General features: G+C 41.0%; 5 non-coding genes across 5 annotated transcripts; all 5 read left to right on the forward strand.

The window, feature by feature from the left end:
- The first annotated feature begins 2624 nt into the window (after positions 1-2624).
- Positions 2625-2840, forward strand: LOC146858623 (small nucleolar RNA U3). The gene has a single exon (XR_014980565.1). It is a non-coding gene; the product is annotated as a small nucleolar RNA U3 (small nucleolar RNA).
- A 3161-nt stretch (positions 2841-6001) lies between these two features.
- LOC146858624 (small nucleolar RNA U3) lies at positions 6002-6217 on the forward strand. The gene has a single exon (XR_014980567.1). It is a non-coding gene; the product is annotated as a small nucleolar RNA U3 (small nucleolar RNA).
- A 3162-nt stretch (positions 6218-9379) lies between these two features.
- On the forward strand, positions 9380-9595 carry LOC146858625 (small nucleolar RNA U3). The gene has a single exon (XR_014980524.1). It is a non-coding gene; the product is annotated as a small nucleolar RNA U3 (small nucleolar RNA).
- Positions 9596-12757: 3162 nt separating this feature from the next.
- On the forward strand, positions 12758-12973 carry LOC146858626 (small nucleolar RNA U3). Its single transcript, XR_014980568.1, has one exon. It is a non-coding gene; the product is annotated as a small nucleolar RNA U3 (small nucleolar RNA).
- A 3117-nt stretch (positions 12974-16090) lies between these two features.
- Positions 16091-16306, forward strand: LOC146858627 (small nucleolar RNA U3). The gene has a single exon (XR_014980569.1). It is a non-coding gene; the product is annotated as a small nucleolar RNA U3 (small nucleolar RNA).

A 16306-nucleotide genomic window follows, 5' to 3' on the forward strand; every position in this document is an offset into this window, starting at 1 on the left:
ACTGCGTCTGTTTACTTTTCATTATAAAAGCTTGCGTGCTCAGCACAAAATCTTGCAGCTCCCAACAAGCCCCTGTGCAACCCTTAGTACATCAAGGGCTTGATGCATTCGAACTTTGGAATTTTGCAAGATCCATTGGGGGACAGAGGAGTTGCAACGATCGAATAATGGTCAGAACGAGCCACCTGCTCCAGCAAGTGCCATTTTTTTGGTTCTCCTGGTTCAAGTTAGAGTATTCTTACTTCATTGACGGGAATGTTGTGATATCAGTATAGACTTTCTGCCTCGGGTATCACATTGATTAAATGTTCTATCCCCTCGATATAGAAGCTCAGCTTTAACTTGAGTCTATAACTCAAACAGAGGGTATTTAATGACCATTGTAGCCCCCTGTAGCGTTGTCCTATGGTATTTTAGAATACTGGAAGATTGAGAGCCTCATGTAGAGAATCGGAATATCAGCTGGTTGTAAATAGTAAAATAAGCCCTGTGCCTTGAAAGTTCTATAGCTGTAATGGCTAGAACCCCAAATGCCACCATTTTGGATATCCACTATGCTGCGACACCTATGAAACGAGGTAGGTGGGCTGGCGCCAGGCCGTAAATTGTAGAAGTTTACAGTTTGGTGACAGGCCAGGTGAATACCCAGAGCCTTTGCCTCTTCTTGGCTTTGTAAGAGTCTGGGGCATCGCCCGACTGTTTTTCCAGCCATGGTCTGTTTTTACGTAAAAATTACAAAGTTGAGACCATATTGTGATAGCCTTTTAGCCTGCCCCAAGAGGCGATTTTCCTGCTCCCCTTTCTTGTGTTTGTCCAGTGCCTTCAACTTTAGTCTATCATGCTGAATTAAACTTTAGTTAGCTGCAGAGATTGCAGTGTCAGGTTTTAATTATCTATCACTGATCTGCTGAGAGCTTAGTCAGGTGGCAGAAAAAATGCTCTTGTGATATCTTCCTGTAACCCTTGGACAGCTTGGCATAGAGTTATAAAACTCTTTGTCTTGATATGTTATGTAGAGTCAAGATTGAAATAGTATTTGTAAGTGGCCCAAAGGTGTTGCAGATAAGTTCTGATCTAAAAAGGAAGGGCACAGGCAGAGTTTAATTTTTGAAACAACTGTCTACTGTTGATGGCCGTTCCTTTCTTCATTTGAGGATATGCTGTAAAACGGAATTATATACTGAAAAGTTCAATTCCTGTTCTAATCAATATTAGATACAAAACGTTTCTGGCAAGTATTCACTTCCCAGTGTAAAAAGTCTTCTGTACACAAAACATAAACTATATTTTGGATACTTCTGTAGTGCTGAGACACCTAAAGGTCTTTTAGCTTTGAAAAGCTGCATGAATTCAAGCTGGGTGGTAGTACAAGTTGTTCATGTGAACGCTTTCTTAGATAGCCAGGCATTCAGGGCTCTTCTGAAAGTGATAGGTTCCGTTATCTCCCGTATGTGCTGCAAGAGGTTTTTCACTAAGTCTGGACCCCCGTCGAAGTTCATCGTCTGCTTAGAGTCTTACATGTGAACTGGGGAACAGTTAGGGGCATATCATCAAGCTGGTGATAAAAAATGATCGCCTAATTAGCAAGGTCACGCTAACGCGTGAAACCTTGCATTAGCGTCGGGATTCCTAACGCCCAGCTTTGCATCTCTAATGAGATGCAAAGTGGGCGTACCTGACCTGACATGACAGGAGAAATGTCGCTAAGCGACATTTCTCCTATCATCAAGGCCCACGCTATGAAGCATAGCGGCAGGAAAAGTAGCGATAACCCCTGTTATTGCTACTTTCCTTACGCCTGCTTCAGGACTGACTTAGCCATGGTATCCTATGTAAGGTGGATATCATGGCTAAGTTTGTGAGTCCCTATCAGCAAGCTAACGCCACACTTCGTGACATTATCGCTGGGTTTCCAGCGATAATCTCACGTTAGGCAGTTAGCGTTAGGATTTTTATCGTTTTTGAGATAAGCGTTGCTAATAGCACGTTATCTCAGCGATAATAATCCACGCTAGCCGGCGATAATTATCCTAGCGCTAAGTGCGCTTAGCGATAATTATCGCCGGTTGTTGCTGATATGCCCCTTAGTTTGTTTGGGGAAACTAATCAAAGATGTTGCCGTACATTTGATCTGTGGTGCAACTGTTCAAAATTTAAAGGTAGCTTGAATGCTACAACGTTTGTTTCCACGCTTGCAACCTTAGCAGGTCCCTTCTCGCTAGTGATCAGTGTCACTCTTTTGGCTGTTTGACAGATGCTAATCTGGACCAACTATTTGGATTAAAAATCATCTGTATGATCTTGTGGAACCTGCAGTTTTTTGAAGAATTTTCCAACTCTCCCTGTGGTACAGCATTGGGTCAGGAACAGGCAGGCTGAATTTGATTGGTTGCTGATTTAAAATATGTAAATTTATAGAGCAGTGTCTCACCAGGATCTATTGAGTAGGCTTTAATGTAAATAAAGGCGTATGCGTGTGCATCTGTGGAATATTATCTTGTGGAGTAAAAAATATGTTTATATTTATATGTTTTTATTTCCGTTGATGATGCCGAACCTTGTCTTACTGTAAGTAGGAAGGGTTTCCACCCTTTCTGTCTGTGTGAGCTATAAAGAATTTTGTTAAGACTATACTTTCAGGGATCATTTCTATAGTTTTTAACTGAGGAAATGTGTTTGAAAGTGTCTGGTCTTCGCTAACCACGAGGAAGAATTGTAGTTTTCTCTTTTGGGCGTGAAGTGAGTGAACAGTGTTGCATTCATGTAGCTGCTGTTTGCTATTGATGATCGTTCCTGTTCCTTTCAGGAGGATTGGAGAAAGAGAACACAAACTGAGTGGTTAGCTTTTATTTTTGGGTGTAAGAAAGTCTATCAGTTTCTAATTTCTTGTTTAGTTTGTCATTTCTTTTTTGATTTCTTTGGTTTCTTGTAACTTAACTGTTGAGTATATGAATACTTATTAGAAGCTGTTGAGCTTTCTTGGACTTGTGGTTTTTGCAAGAGGTTCTCTTTGAAAGGCACCTCTCACCATCAGTTGATAATTTGGTATGTTATTTATAAAAAAAGCTTTGTTTTTCGAACATGGATAGTAAAGAGTACATTTTAAATGGACTGTGCGTATGAGCTATTTGTAGAGCCTAGACTTCTGCAAGGCAACTACTGCTACTCAAAAGATTTATCACTCTTTCGAATAGACTGTTTAAAGAAACCTGCTAATGCTAGTTAGGCCGTTTAGAGTAAGAGGAAGCGTAACACCCAGGCTTCTTACAACTTACAAGGCTGCGGTGGATCTTAGACTGCTAAGGATGAAAAACTACTCCTTTGGTATTTGTTAAAGTTTTCACAGGAATTCGTGCGGTGCAAAGCAGAAGTAAGGGACTGCGTCTGTTTACTTTTCATTATAAAAGCTTGCGTGCTCAGCACAAAATCTTGCAGCTCCCAACAAGCCCCTGTGCAACCCTTAGTACATCAAGGGCTTGATGCATTCGAACTTTGGAATTTTGCAAGATCCATTGGGGGACAGAGGAGTTGCAACGATCGAATAATGGTCAGAACGAGCCACCTGCTCCAGCAAGTGCCATTTTTTTGGTTCTCCTGGTTCAAGTTAGAGTATTCTTACTTCATTGACGGGAATGTTGTGATATCAGTATAGACTTTCTGCCTCGGGTATCACATTGATTAAATGTTCTATCCCCTCGATATAGAAGCTCAGCTTTAACTTGAGTCTATAACTCAAACAGAGGGTATTTAATGACCATTGTAGCCCCCTGTAGCGTTGTCCTATGTTATTTTAGAACACTGGAAGATTGAGAGCCTCATGTAGAGAATCGGAATATCAGCTGGTTGTAAATAGTAAAATAAGCCCTGTGCCTTGAAAGTTCTATAGCTGTAATGGCTAGAACCCCAAATGCCACCATTTTGGATATCCACTTTGCTGCGACACCTATGAAACGAGGTAGGTGGGCTGGCGCCAGGCCGTAAATTGTAGAAGTTTACAGTTTGGTGACAGGCCAGGTGAATACCCAGAGCCTTTGCCTCTTCTTGGCTTTGTAAGAGTCTGGGGCATCGCCCGACTGCTTTTCCAGCCATGGTCTGTTTTTACGTAAAAATTACAAAGTTGAGACCATATTGTGATAGCCTTTTAGCCTGCCCCAAGAGGCGATTTTCCTGGTCCCCTTTCTTGTGTTTGTCCAGTGCCTTCAACTTTAGTCTATCATGCTGAATTAAACTTTAGTTAGCTGCATAGATTGCAGCGTCAGGTTTTAATTATCTATCACTGATCTGCTGAGAGCTTAGCCAGGTGGCAGAAAAAATGCTCTTGTGATATCTTCCTGTAACCCTTGGACAGCTTGGAATAGAGTTATAAAACTCTTTGTCTTGATATGTTATGTAGAATCAAGATTGAAATAGTATTTGTAAGTGGCCCAAAGGTGTTGCAGATAAGTTCTGATCTAAAAAGGAAGGGCACAGGCAGAGTTTAATTTTTGAAACAACTGTCTACTGTTGATGGCCGTTCCTTTCTTCATTTGAGGATATGCTGTAAAACGGAATTATATACTGAAAAGTTCAATTCCTGTTCTAATGAACATTAGATACAAAACGTTTCTGGCAAGTATTCACTTCCCAGTGTAAAAAGTCTTCTGTACACAAAACATAAACTATATTTTGGATACTTCTGTAGTGCTGAGACACCTAAAGGTCTTTTAGCTTTGAAAAGCTGCATGAATTCAAGCTGGGTGGTAGTACAAGTTGTTCATGTGAACGCTTTCTTAGATAGCCAGGCATTCAGGGCTCTTCTGAAAGTGATAGGTTCCGTTATCTCCCGTATGTGCTGCAAGAGGTTTTTCACTAAGTCTGGACCCCCGTCGAAGTTCATCGTCTGCTTAGAGTCTTACATGTGAACTGGGGAACAGTTAGGGGCATATCATCAAGCTGGTGATAAAAAATGATCGCCTAATTAGCAAGGTCACGCTAACGCGTGAAACCTTGCATTAGCGTCGGGATTCCTAACGCCCAGCTTTGCATCTCTAATGAGATGCAAAGTGGGCGTACCTGACCTGACATGACAGGAGAAATGTCGCTAAGTGACATTTCTCCTATCATCAAGGCCCACGCTATGAAGCATAGCGGCAGGAAAAGTAGCGATAACCCCTGTTATTGCTACTTTCCTTACGCCTGCTTCAGGACTGACTTAGCCATGGTATCCTATGTAAGGTGGATATCATGGCTAAGTTTGTGAGTCCCTATCAGCAAGCTAACGCCACACTTCGTGACATTATCGCTGGGTTTCCAGCGATAATCTCACGTTAGGCAGTTAGCGTTAGGATTTTTATCGTTTTTGAGATAAGCGTTGCTAATAGCACGTTATCTCAGCGATAATAATCCACGCTAGCCGGCGATAATTATCCTAGCGCTAAGTGCGCTTAGCGATAATTATCGCCGGTTGTTGCTGATATGCCCCTTAGTTTGTTTGGGGAAACTAATCAAAGATGTTGCGGTACATTTGATCTGTGGTGCAACTGTTCAAAATTTAAAGGTAGCTTGAATGCTACAACGTTTGTTTCCACGCTTGCAACCTTAGCAGGTCCCTTCTCGCTAGTGATCAGTGTCACTCTTTTGGCTGTTTGACAGATGCTAATCTGGACCAACTATTTGGATTAAAAATCATCTGTATGATCTTGTGGAACCTGCAGTTTTTTGAAGAATTTTCCAACTCTCCCTGTGGTACAGCATTGGGTCAGGAACAGGCAGGCTGAATTTGATTGGTTGCTGATTTAAAATATGTAAATTTATAAAGCAGTGTCTCACCAGGATCTATTGAGTAGGCTTTAATGTAAATAAAGGCGTATGCGTGTGCATCTGTGGAATATTATCTTGTGGAGTAAAAAATATGTTTATATTTATATGTTTTTATTTCCGTTGATGATGCCGAACCTTGTCTTACTGTAAGTAGGAAGGGTTTCCACCCTTTCTGTCTGTGTGAGCTATAAAGAATTTTGTTAAGACTATACTTTCAGGGATCATTTCTATAGTTTTTAACTGAGGAAATGTGTTTGAAAGTGTCTGGTCTTCGCTAACCACGAGGAAGAATTGTAGTTTTCTCTTTTGGGCGTGAAGTGAGTGAACAGTGTTGCATTCATGTAGCTGCTGTTTGCTATTGATGATCGTTCCTGTTCCTTTCAGGAGGATTGGAGAAAGAGAACACAAACTGAGTGGTTAGCTTTTATTTTTGGGTGTAAGAAAGTCTATCAGTTTCTAATTTCTTGTTTAGTTTGTCATTTCTTTTTTGATTTCTTTGGTTTCTTGTAACTTAACTGTTGAGTATATGAATACTTATTAGAAGCTGTTGAGCTTTCTTGGACTTGTCGTTTTTGCAAGAGGTTCTCTTTGAAAGGCACCTCTCACCATCAGTTGATAATTTGGTATGTTATTTATAAAAAAAGCTTTGTTTTTCGAACATGGATAGTAAAGAGTACATTTTAAATGGACTGTGCGTATGAGCTATTTGTAGAGCCTAGACTTCTGCAAGGCAACTACTGCTACTCAAAAGATTTATCACTCTTTCGAATAGACTGTTTAAAGAAACCTGCTAATGCTAGTTAGGCCGTTTAGAGTAAGAGGAAGCGTAACACCCTGGCTTCTTACAACTTACAAGGCTGCGGTGGATCTTAGACTGCTTAGGATGAAAAACTACTCCTTTGGTATTTGTTAAAGTTTTCACAGCTATTCGTGCGGTGCAAAGCAGAAGTAAGGGACTGCGTCTGTTTACTTTTCATTATAAAAGCTTGCGTGCTCAGCACAAAATCTTGCAGCTCCCAACAAGCCCCTGTGCAACCCTTAGTACATCAAGGGCTTGATGCATTCGAACTTTGGAATTTTGCAAGATCCATTGGGGGACAGAGGAGTTGCAACGATCGAATAATGGTCAGAACGAGCCACCTGCTCCAGCAAGTGCCATTTTTTTGGTTCTCCTGGTTCAAGTTAGAGTATTCTTACTTCATTGACGGGAATGTTGTGATATCAGTATAGACTTTCTGCCTCGGGTATCACATTGATTAAATGTTCTATCCCCTCGATATAGAAGCTCAGCTTTAACTTGAGTCTATAACTCAAACAGAGGGTATTTAATGACCATTGTAGCCCCCTGTAGCGTTGTCCTATGGTATTTTAGAATACTGGAAGATTGAGAGCCTCATGTAGAGAATCGGAATATCAGCTGGTTGTAAATAGTAAAATAAGCCCTGTGCCTTGAAAGTTCTATAGCTGTAATGGCTAGAACCCCAAATGCCACCATTTTGGATATCCACTATGCTGCGACACCTATGAAACGAGGTAGGTGGGCTGGCGCCAGGCCGTAAATTGTAGAAGTTTACAGTTTGGTGACAGGCCAGGTGAATACCCAGAGCCTTTGCCTCTTCTTGGCTTTGTAAGAGTCTGGGGCATCGCCCGACTGTTTTTCCAGCCATGGTCTGTTTTTACGTAAAAATTACAAAGTTGAGACCATATTGTGATAGCCTTTTAGCCTGCCCCAAGAGGCGATTTTCCTGCTCCCCTTTCTTGTGTTTGTCCAGTGCCTTCAACTTTAGTCTATCATGCTGAATTAAACTTTAGTTAGCTGCAGAGATTGCAGTGTCAGGTTTTAATTATCTATCACTGATCTGCTGAGAGCTTAGTCAGGTGGCAGAAAAAATGCTCTTGTGATATCTTCCTGTAACCCTTGGACAGCTTGGCATAGAGTTATAAAACTCTTTGTCTTGATATGTTATGTAGAGTCAAGATTGAAATAGTATTTGTAAGTGGCCCAAAGGTGTTGCAGATAAGTTCTGATCTAAAAAGGAAGGGCACAGGCAGAGTTTAATTTTTGAAACAACTGTCTACTGTTGATGGCCGTTCCTTTCTTCATTTGAGGATATGCTGTAAAACGGAATTATATACTGAAAAGTTCAATTCCTGTTCTAATCAATATTAGATACAAAACGTTTCTGGCAAGTATTCACTTCCCAGTGTAAAAAGTCTTCTGTACACAAAACATAAACTATATTTTGGATACTTCTGTAGTGCTGAGACACCTAAAGGTCTTTTAGCTTTGAAAAGCTGCATGAATTCAAGCTGGGTGGTAGTACAAGTTGTTCATGTGAACGCTTTCTTAGATAGCCAGGCATTCAGGGCTCTTCTGAAAGTGATAGGTTCCGTTATCTCCCGTATGTGCTGCAAGAGGTTTTTCACTAAGTCTGGACCCCCGTCGAAGTTCATCGTCTGCTTAGAGTCTTACATGTGAACTGGGGAACAGTTAGGGGCATATCATCAAGCTGGTGATAAAAAATGATCGCCTAATTAGCAAGGTCACGCTAACGCGTGAAACCTTGCATTAGCGTCGGGATTCCTAACGCCCAGCTTTGCATCTCTAATGAGATGCAAAGTGGGCGTACCTGACCTGACATGACAGGAGAAATGTCGCTAAGCGACATTTCTCCTATCATCAAGGCCCACGCTATGAAGCATAGCGGCAGGAAAAGTAGCGATAACCCCTGTTATTGCTACTTTCCTTACGCCTGCTTCAGGACTGACTTAGCCATGGTATCCTATGTAAGGTGGATATCATGGCTAAGTTTGTGAGTCCCTATCAGCAAGCTAACGCCACACTTCGTGACATTATCGCTGGGTTTCCAGCGATAATCTCACGTTAGGCAGTTAGCGTTAGGATTTTTATCGTTTTTGAGATAAGCGTTGCTAATAGCACGTTATCTCAGCGATAATAATCCACGCTAGCCGGCGATAATTATCCTAGCGCTAAGTGCGCTTAGCGATAATTATCGCCGGTTGTTGCTGATATTGCCCCTTAGTTTGTTTGGGGAAACTAATCAAAGATGTTGCCGTACATTTGATCTGTGGTGCAACTGTTCAAAATTTAAAGGTAGCTTGAATGCTACAACGTTTGTTTCCACGCTTGCAACCTTAGCAGGTCCCTTCTCGCTAGTGATCAGTGTCACTCTTTTGGCTGTTTGACAGATGCTAATCTGGACCAACTATTTGGATTAAAAATCATCTGTATGATCTTGTGGAACCTGCAGTTTTTTGAAGAATTTTCCAACTCTCCCTGTGGTACAGCATTGGGTCAGGAACAGGCAGGCTGAATTTGATTGGTTGCTGATTTAAAATATGCAAATTTATAAAGCAGTGTCTCACCAGGATCTATTGAGTAGGCTTTAATGTAAATAAAGGCGTATGCGTGTGCATCTGTGGAATATTATCTTGTGGAGTAAAAAATATGTTTATATTTATATGTTTTTATTTCCGTTGATGATGCCGAACCTTGTCTTACTGTAAGTAGGAAGGGTTTCCACCCTTTCTGTCTGTGTGAGCTATAAAGAATTTTGTTAAGACTATACTTTCAGGGATCATTTCTATAGTTTTTAACTGAAGAAATGTGTTTGAAAGTGTCTTGTCTTCGCTAACCACGAGGAAGAATTGTAGTTTTTTCTTTTGGGCGTGAAGTGAGTGAACAGTGTTGCATTCATGTAGCTGCTGTTTGCTATTGATGATCGTTCCTGTTCCTTTCAGGAGGATTGGAGGAAGAGAACACAAACTGAGTGGTTAGCTTTTATTTTTGGGTGTAAGAAAGTCTATCAGTTTCTAATTTCTTTTTTAGTTTGTCATTTCTTTTTTGATTTCTTTGGTTTCTTGTAACTTAACTGTTGAGTATATGAATACTTATTAGAAGCTGTTGAGCTTTCTTGGACTTGTGGTTTTTGCAAGAGGTTCTCTTTGAAAGGCACCTCTCACCATCAGTTTATAATTTGGTATGTTATTTATAAAAAAAAGCTTTGTGTTTCGAACATGGATAGTAAAGAGTACATTTTAAATGGACTGTGCGTATGAGCTATTTGTAGAGCCTAGACTTCTGCAAGGCAACTACTGCTATTCAAACGATTTATCACTCTTTCGAATAGACTGTTTAAAGAAACCTGCTAATGCTAGTTAGGCCGTTTAGAGTAAGAGGAAGCGTAACACCCTGGCTTCTTACAACTTACAAGGCTGCGGTGGATCTTAGACTGCTAAGGATGAAAAACTACTCCTTTGGTATTTGTTAAAGTTTTCACAGGAATTCGTGCGGTGCAAAGCAGAAGTAAGGGACTGCGTCTGTTTACTTTTCATTATAAAAGCTTGCGTGCTCAGCACAAAATCTTGCAGCTCCCAACAAGCCCCTGTGCAACCCTTAGTACATCAAGGGCTTGATGCATTCGAACTTTGGAATTTTGCAAGATCCATTAGGGGACAGAGGAGTTGCAACGATCGAATAATGGTCAGAACGAGCCACCTGCTCCAGCAAGTGCCATTTTTTTGGTTCTCCTGGTTCAAGTTAGAGTATTCTTACTTCATTGACGGGAATGTTGTGATATCAGTATAGACTTTCTGCCTCGGGTATGACATTGATTAAATGTTCTATCCCCTCGATATAGAAGCTCAGCTTTAACTTGAGTCTATAACTCAAACAGAGGGTATTTAATGACCATTGTAGCCCCCTGTAGCGTTGTCCTATGGTATTTTAGAACACTGGAAGATTGAGAGCCTCATGTAGAGAATCGGAATATCAGCTGGTTGTAAATAGTAAAATAAGCCCTGTGCCTTGAAAGTTCTATAGCTGTAATGGCTAGAACCCCAAATGCCACCATTTTGGATATCCACTATGCTGCGACACCTATGAAACGAGGTAGGTGGGCTGGCGCCAGGCCGTAAATTGTAGAAGTTTACAGTTTGGTGACAGGCCAGGTGAATACCCAGAGCCTTTGCCTCTTCTTGGCTTTGTAAGAGTCTGGGGCATCGCCCGACTGCTTTTCCAGCCATGGTCTGTTTTTACGTAAAAATTACAAAGTTGAGACCATATTGTGATAGCCTTTTAGCCTGCCCCAAGAGGCGATTTTCCTGGTCCCCTTTCTTGTGTTTGTCCAGTGCCTTCAACTTTAGTCTATCATGCTGAATTAAACTTTAGTTAGCTGCATAGATTGCAGCGTCAGGTTTTAATTATCTATCACTGATCTGCTGAGAGCTTAGCCAGGTGGCAGAAAAAATGCTCTTGTGATATCTTCCTGTAACCCTTGGACAGCTTGGCACAGAGTTATAAAACTCTTTGTCTTGATATGTTATGTAGAATCAAGATTGAAATAGTATTTGTAAGTGGCCCAAAGGTGTTGCAGAGAAGTTCTGATCTAAAAAGGAAGGGCACAGGCAGAGTTTAATTTTTGAAACAACTGTCTACTGTTGATGGCCGTTCCTTTCTTCATTTGAGGATATGCTGTAAAACGGAATTATATACTGAAAAGTTCAATTCCTGTTCTAATCAATATTAGATACAAAACGTTTCTGGCAAGTATTCACTTCCCAGTGTAAAAAGTCTTCTGTACACAAAACATAAACTATATTTTGGATACTTCTGTAGTGCTGAGACACCTAAAGGTCTTTTAGCTTTGAAAAGCTGCATGAATTCAAGCTGGGTGGTAGTACAAGTTGTTCATGTGAACGCTTTCTTAGATAGCCAGGCATTCAGGGCTCTTCTGAAAGTGATAGGTTCCGTTATCTCCCGTATGTGCTGCAAGAGGTTTTTCACTAAGTCTGGACCCCCGTCGAAGTTCATCGTCAGCTTAGAGTCTTACATGTGAACTGGGGAACAGTTAGGGGCATATCAGCAAGCTGGTGATAAAAAATGATCGCCTAATTAGCAAGGTCACGCTAACGCGTGAAACCTTGCATTAGCGTCGGGATTCCTAACGCCCAGCTTTGCATCTCTAATGAGATGCAAAGTGGGCGTACCTGACCTGACATGACAGGAGAAATGTCGCTAAGCGACATTTCTCCTATCATCAAGGCCCACGCTATGAAGCATAGCGGCAGGAAAAGTAGCGATAACCCCTGTTATTGCTACTTTCCTTACGCCTGCTTCAGGACTGACTTAGCCATGGTATCCTATGTAAGGTGGATATCATGGCTAAGTTTGTGAGTCCCTATCAGCAAGCTAACGCCACACTTCGTGACATTATCGCTGGGTTTCCAGCGATTATCTCACGTTAGGCAGTTAGCGTTAGGATTTTTATCGTTTTTGAGATAAGCGTTGCTAATAGCACGTTATCTCAGCGATAATAATCCACGCTAGCCGGCGATAATTATCCTAGCGCTAAGTGCGCTTAGCGATAATTATCGCCGGTTGTTGCTGATATGCCCCTTAGTTTGTTTGGGGAAACTAATCAAAGATGTTGCCGTACATTTGATCTGTGGTGCAACTGTTCAAAATTTAAAGGTAGCTTGAATGCTACAACGTTTGTTTCCACGCTTGCAACCTTAGCAGGTCCCTTCTCGCTAGTGATCAGTGTCACTCTTTTGGCTGTTTGACAGATGCTAATCTGGACCAACTATTTGGATTAAAAATCATCTGTATGATCTTGTGGAACCTGCAGTTTTTTGAAGAATTTTCCAACTCTCCCTGTGGTACAGCATTGGGTCAGGAACAGGCAGGCTGAATTTGATTGGTTGCTGATTTAAAATATGTAAATTTATAAAGCAGTGTCTCACCAGGATCTATTGAGTAGGCTTTAATGTAAATAAAGGCGTATGCGTGTGCATCTGTGGAATATTATCTTGTGGAGTAAAAAATATGTTTATATTTATATGTTTTTATTTCCGTTGATGATGCCGAACCTTGTCTTACTGTAAGTAGGAAGGGTTTCCACCCTTTCTGTCTGTGTGAGCTATAAAGAATTTTGTTAAGACTATACTTTCAGGGATCATTTCTATAGTTTTTAACTGAGGAAATGTGTTTGAAAGTGTCTGGTCTTCGCTAACCACGAGGAAGAATTGTAGTTTTCTCTTTTGGGCGTGAAGTGAGTGAACAGTGTTGCATTCATGTAGCTGCTGTTTGCTATTGATGATCGTTCCTGTTCCTTTCAGGAGGATTGGAGAAAGAGAACACAAACTGAGTGGTTAGCTTTTATTTTTGGGTGTAAGAAAGTCTATCAGTTTCTAATTTCTTGTTTAGTTTGTCATTTCTATTTTGATTTCTTTGGTTTCTTGTAACTTAACTGTTAAGTATATGAATACTTATTAGAAGCTGTTGAGCTTTCTTGGACTTGTGGTTTTTGCAAGAGGTTCTCTTTGAAAGGCACCTCTCACCATCAGTTGATAATTTGGTATGTTATTTATAAAAAAAGCTTTGTTTTTCGAACATGGATAGTAAAGAGTACATTTTAAATGGACTGTGCGTATGAGCTATTTGTAGAGCCTAGACTTCTGCAAGGCAACTACTGCTACTCAAAAGATTTATCACTCTTTCGAATAGACTGTTTAAAGAAACCTGCTAATGCTAGTTAGGCCGTTTAGAGTAAGAGGAAGCGTAACACCCTGGCTTCTTACAACTTACAAGGCTGCGGTGGATCTTAGACTGCTTAGGATGAAAAACTACTCCTTTGGTATTTGTTAAAGTTTTCACAGCTATTCGTGCGGTGCAGCTTGCGTGCTCAGCAGAAAATCTTGCAGCTCCCAACAAGCCCCTGTGCAACCCTTAGTACATCAAGGGCTTGATGCATTCGAACTTTGGAATTTTGCAAGATCCATTGGGGGACAGAGGAGTTGCAACGATCGAATAATGGTCAGAACGAGCCACCTGCTCCAGCAAGTGCCATTTTTTTGGTTCTCCTGGTTCAAGTTAGAGTATTCTTACTTCATTGACGGGAATGTTGTGATATCAGTATAGACTTTCTGCCTCGGGTATCACATTGATTAAATGTTCTATCCCCTCGATATAGAAGCTCAGCTTTAACTTGAGTCTATAACTCAAACAGAGGGTATTTAATGACCATTGTAGCCCCCTGTAGCGTTGTCCTATGTTATTTTAGAACACTGGAAGATTGAGAGCCTCATGTAGAGAATCGGAATATCAGCTGGTTGTAAATAGTAAAATAAGCCCTGTGCCTTGAAAGTTCTATAGCTGTAATGGCTAGAACCCCAAATGCCACCATTTTGGATATCCACTTTGCTGCGACACCTATGAAACGAGGTAGGTGGGCTGGCGCCAGGCCGTAAATTGTAGAAGTTTACAGTTTGGTGACAGGCCAGGTGAATACCCAGAGCCTTTGCCTCTTCTTGGCTTTGTAAGAGTCTGGGGCATCGCCCGACTGCTTTTCCAGCCATGGTCTGTTTTTACGTAAAAATTACAAAGTTGAGACCATATTGTGATAGCCTTTTAGCCTGCCCCAAGAGGCGATTTTCCTGGTCCCCTTTCTTGTGTTTGTCCAGTGCCTTCAACTTTAGTCTATCATGCTGAATTAAACTTTAGTTAGCTGCATAGATTGCAGCGTCAGGTTTTAATTATCTATCACTGATCTGCTGAGAGCTTAGCCAGGTGGCAGAAAAAATGCTCTTGTGATATCTTCCTGTAACCCTTGGACAGCTTGGAATAGAGTTATAAAACTCTTTGTCTTGATATGTTATGTAGAATCAAGATTGAAATAGTATTTGTAAGTGGCCCAAAGGTGTTGCAGATAAGTTCTGATCTAAAAAGGAAGGGCACAGGCAGAGTTTAATTTTTGAAACAACTGTCTACTGTTGATGGCCGTTCCTTTCTTCATTTGAGGATATGCTGTAAAACGGAATTATATACTGAAAAGTTCAATTCCTGTTCTAATGAACATTAGATACAAAACGTTTCTGGCAAGTATTCACTTCCCAGTGTAAAAAGTCTTCTGTACACAAAACATAAACTATATTTTGGATACTTCTGTAGTGCTGAGACACCTAAAGGTCTTTTAGCTTTGAAAAGCTGCATGAATTCAAGCTGGGTGGTAGTACAAGTTGTTCATGTGAACGCTTTCTTAGATAGCCAGGCATTCAGGGCTCTTCTGAAAGTGATAGGTTCCGTTATCTCCCGTATGTGCTGCAAGAGGTTTTTCACTAAGTCTGGACCCCCGTCGAAGTTCATCGTCTGCTTAGAGTCTTACATGTGAACTGGGGAACAGTTAGGGGCATATCATCAAGCTGGTGATAAAAAATGATCGCCTAATTAGCAAGGTCACGCTAACGCGTGAAACCTTGCATTAGCGTCGGGATTCCTAACGCCCAGCTTTGCATCTCTAATGAGATGCAAAGTGGGCGTACCTGACCTGACATGACAGGAGAAATGTCGCTAAGTGACATTTCTCCTATCATCAAGGCCCACGCTATGAAGCATAGCGGCAGGAAAAGTAGCGATAACCCCTGTTATTGCTACTTTCCTTACGCCTGCTTCAGGACTGACTTAGCCATGGTATCCTATGTAAGGTGGATATCATGGCTAAGTTTGTGAGTCCCTATCAGCAAGCTAACGCCACACTTCGTGACATTATCGCTGGGTTTCCAGCGATAATCTCACGTTAGGCAGTTAGCGTTAGGATTTTTATCGTTTTTGAGATAAGCGTTGCTAATAGCACGTTATCTCAGCGATAATAATCCACGCTAGCCGGCGATAATTATCCTAGCGCTAAGTGCGCTTAGCGATAATTATCGCCGGTTGTTGCTGATATGCCCCTTAGTTTGTTTGGGGAAACTAATCAAAGATGTTGCGGTACATTTGATCTGTGGTGCAACTGTTCAAAATTTAAAGGTAGCTTGAATGCTACAACGTTTGTTTCCACGCTTGCAACCTTAGCAGGTCCCTTCTCGCTAGTGATCAGTGTCACTCTTTTGGCTGTTTGACAGATGCTAATCTGGACCAACTATTTGGATTAAAAATCATCTGTATGATCTTGTGGAACCTGCAGTTTTTTGAAGAATTTTCCAACTCTCCCTGTGGTACAGCATTGGGTCAGGAACAGGCAGGCTGAATTTGATTGGTTGCTGATTTAAAATATGTAAATTTATAAAGCAGTGTCTCACCAGGATCTATTGAGTAGGCTTTAATGTAAATAAAGGCGTATGCGTGTGCATCTGTGGAATATTATCTTGTGGAGTAAAAAATATGTTTATATTTATATGTTTTTATTTCCGTTGATGATGCCGAACCTTGTCTTACTGTAAGTAGGAAGGGTTTCCACCCTTTCTGTCTGTGTGAGCTATAAAGAATTTTGTTAAGACTATACTTTCAGGGATCATTTCTATAGTTTTTAACTGAGGAAATGTGTTTGAAAGTGTCTGGTCTTCGCTAACCACGAGGAAGAATTGTAGTTTTCTCTTTTGGGCGTGAAGTGAGTGAACAGTGTTGCATTCATGTAGCTGCTGTTTGCTATTGATGATCGTTCCTGTTCCTTTCAGGAGGATTGGAGAAAGAGAACACAAACTGAGTGGT

The sequence above is a fragment of the Triturus cristatus genome, chromosome 3_2, assembly GCF_964204655.1.
Source record: "Triturus cristatus chromosome 3_2, aTriCri1.1, whole genome shotgun sequence".
Taxonomy (NCBI): domain Eukaryota; kingdom Metazoa; phylum Chordata; class Amphibia; order Caudata; family Salamandridae; genus Triturus; species Triturus cristatus.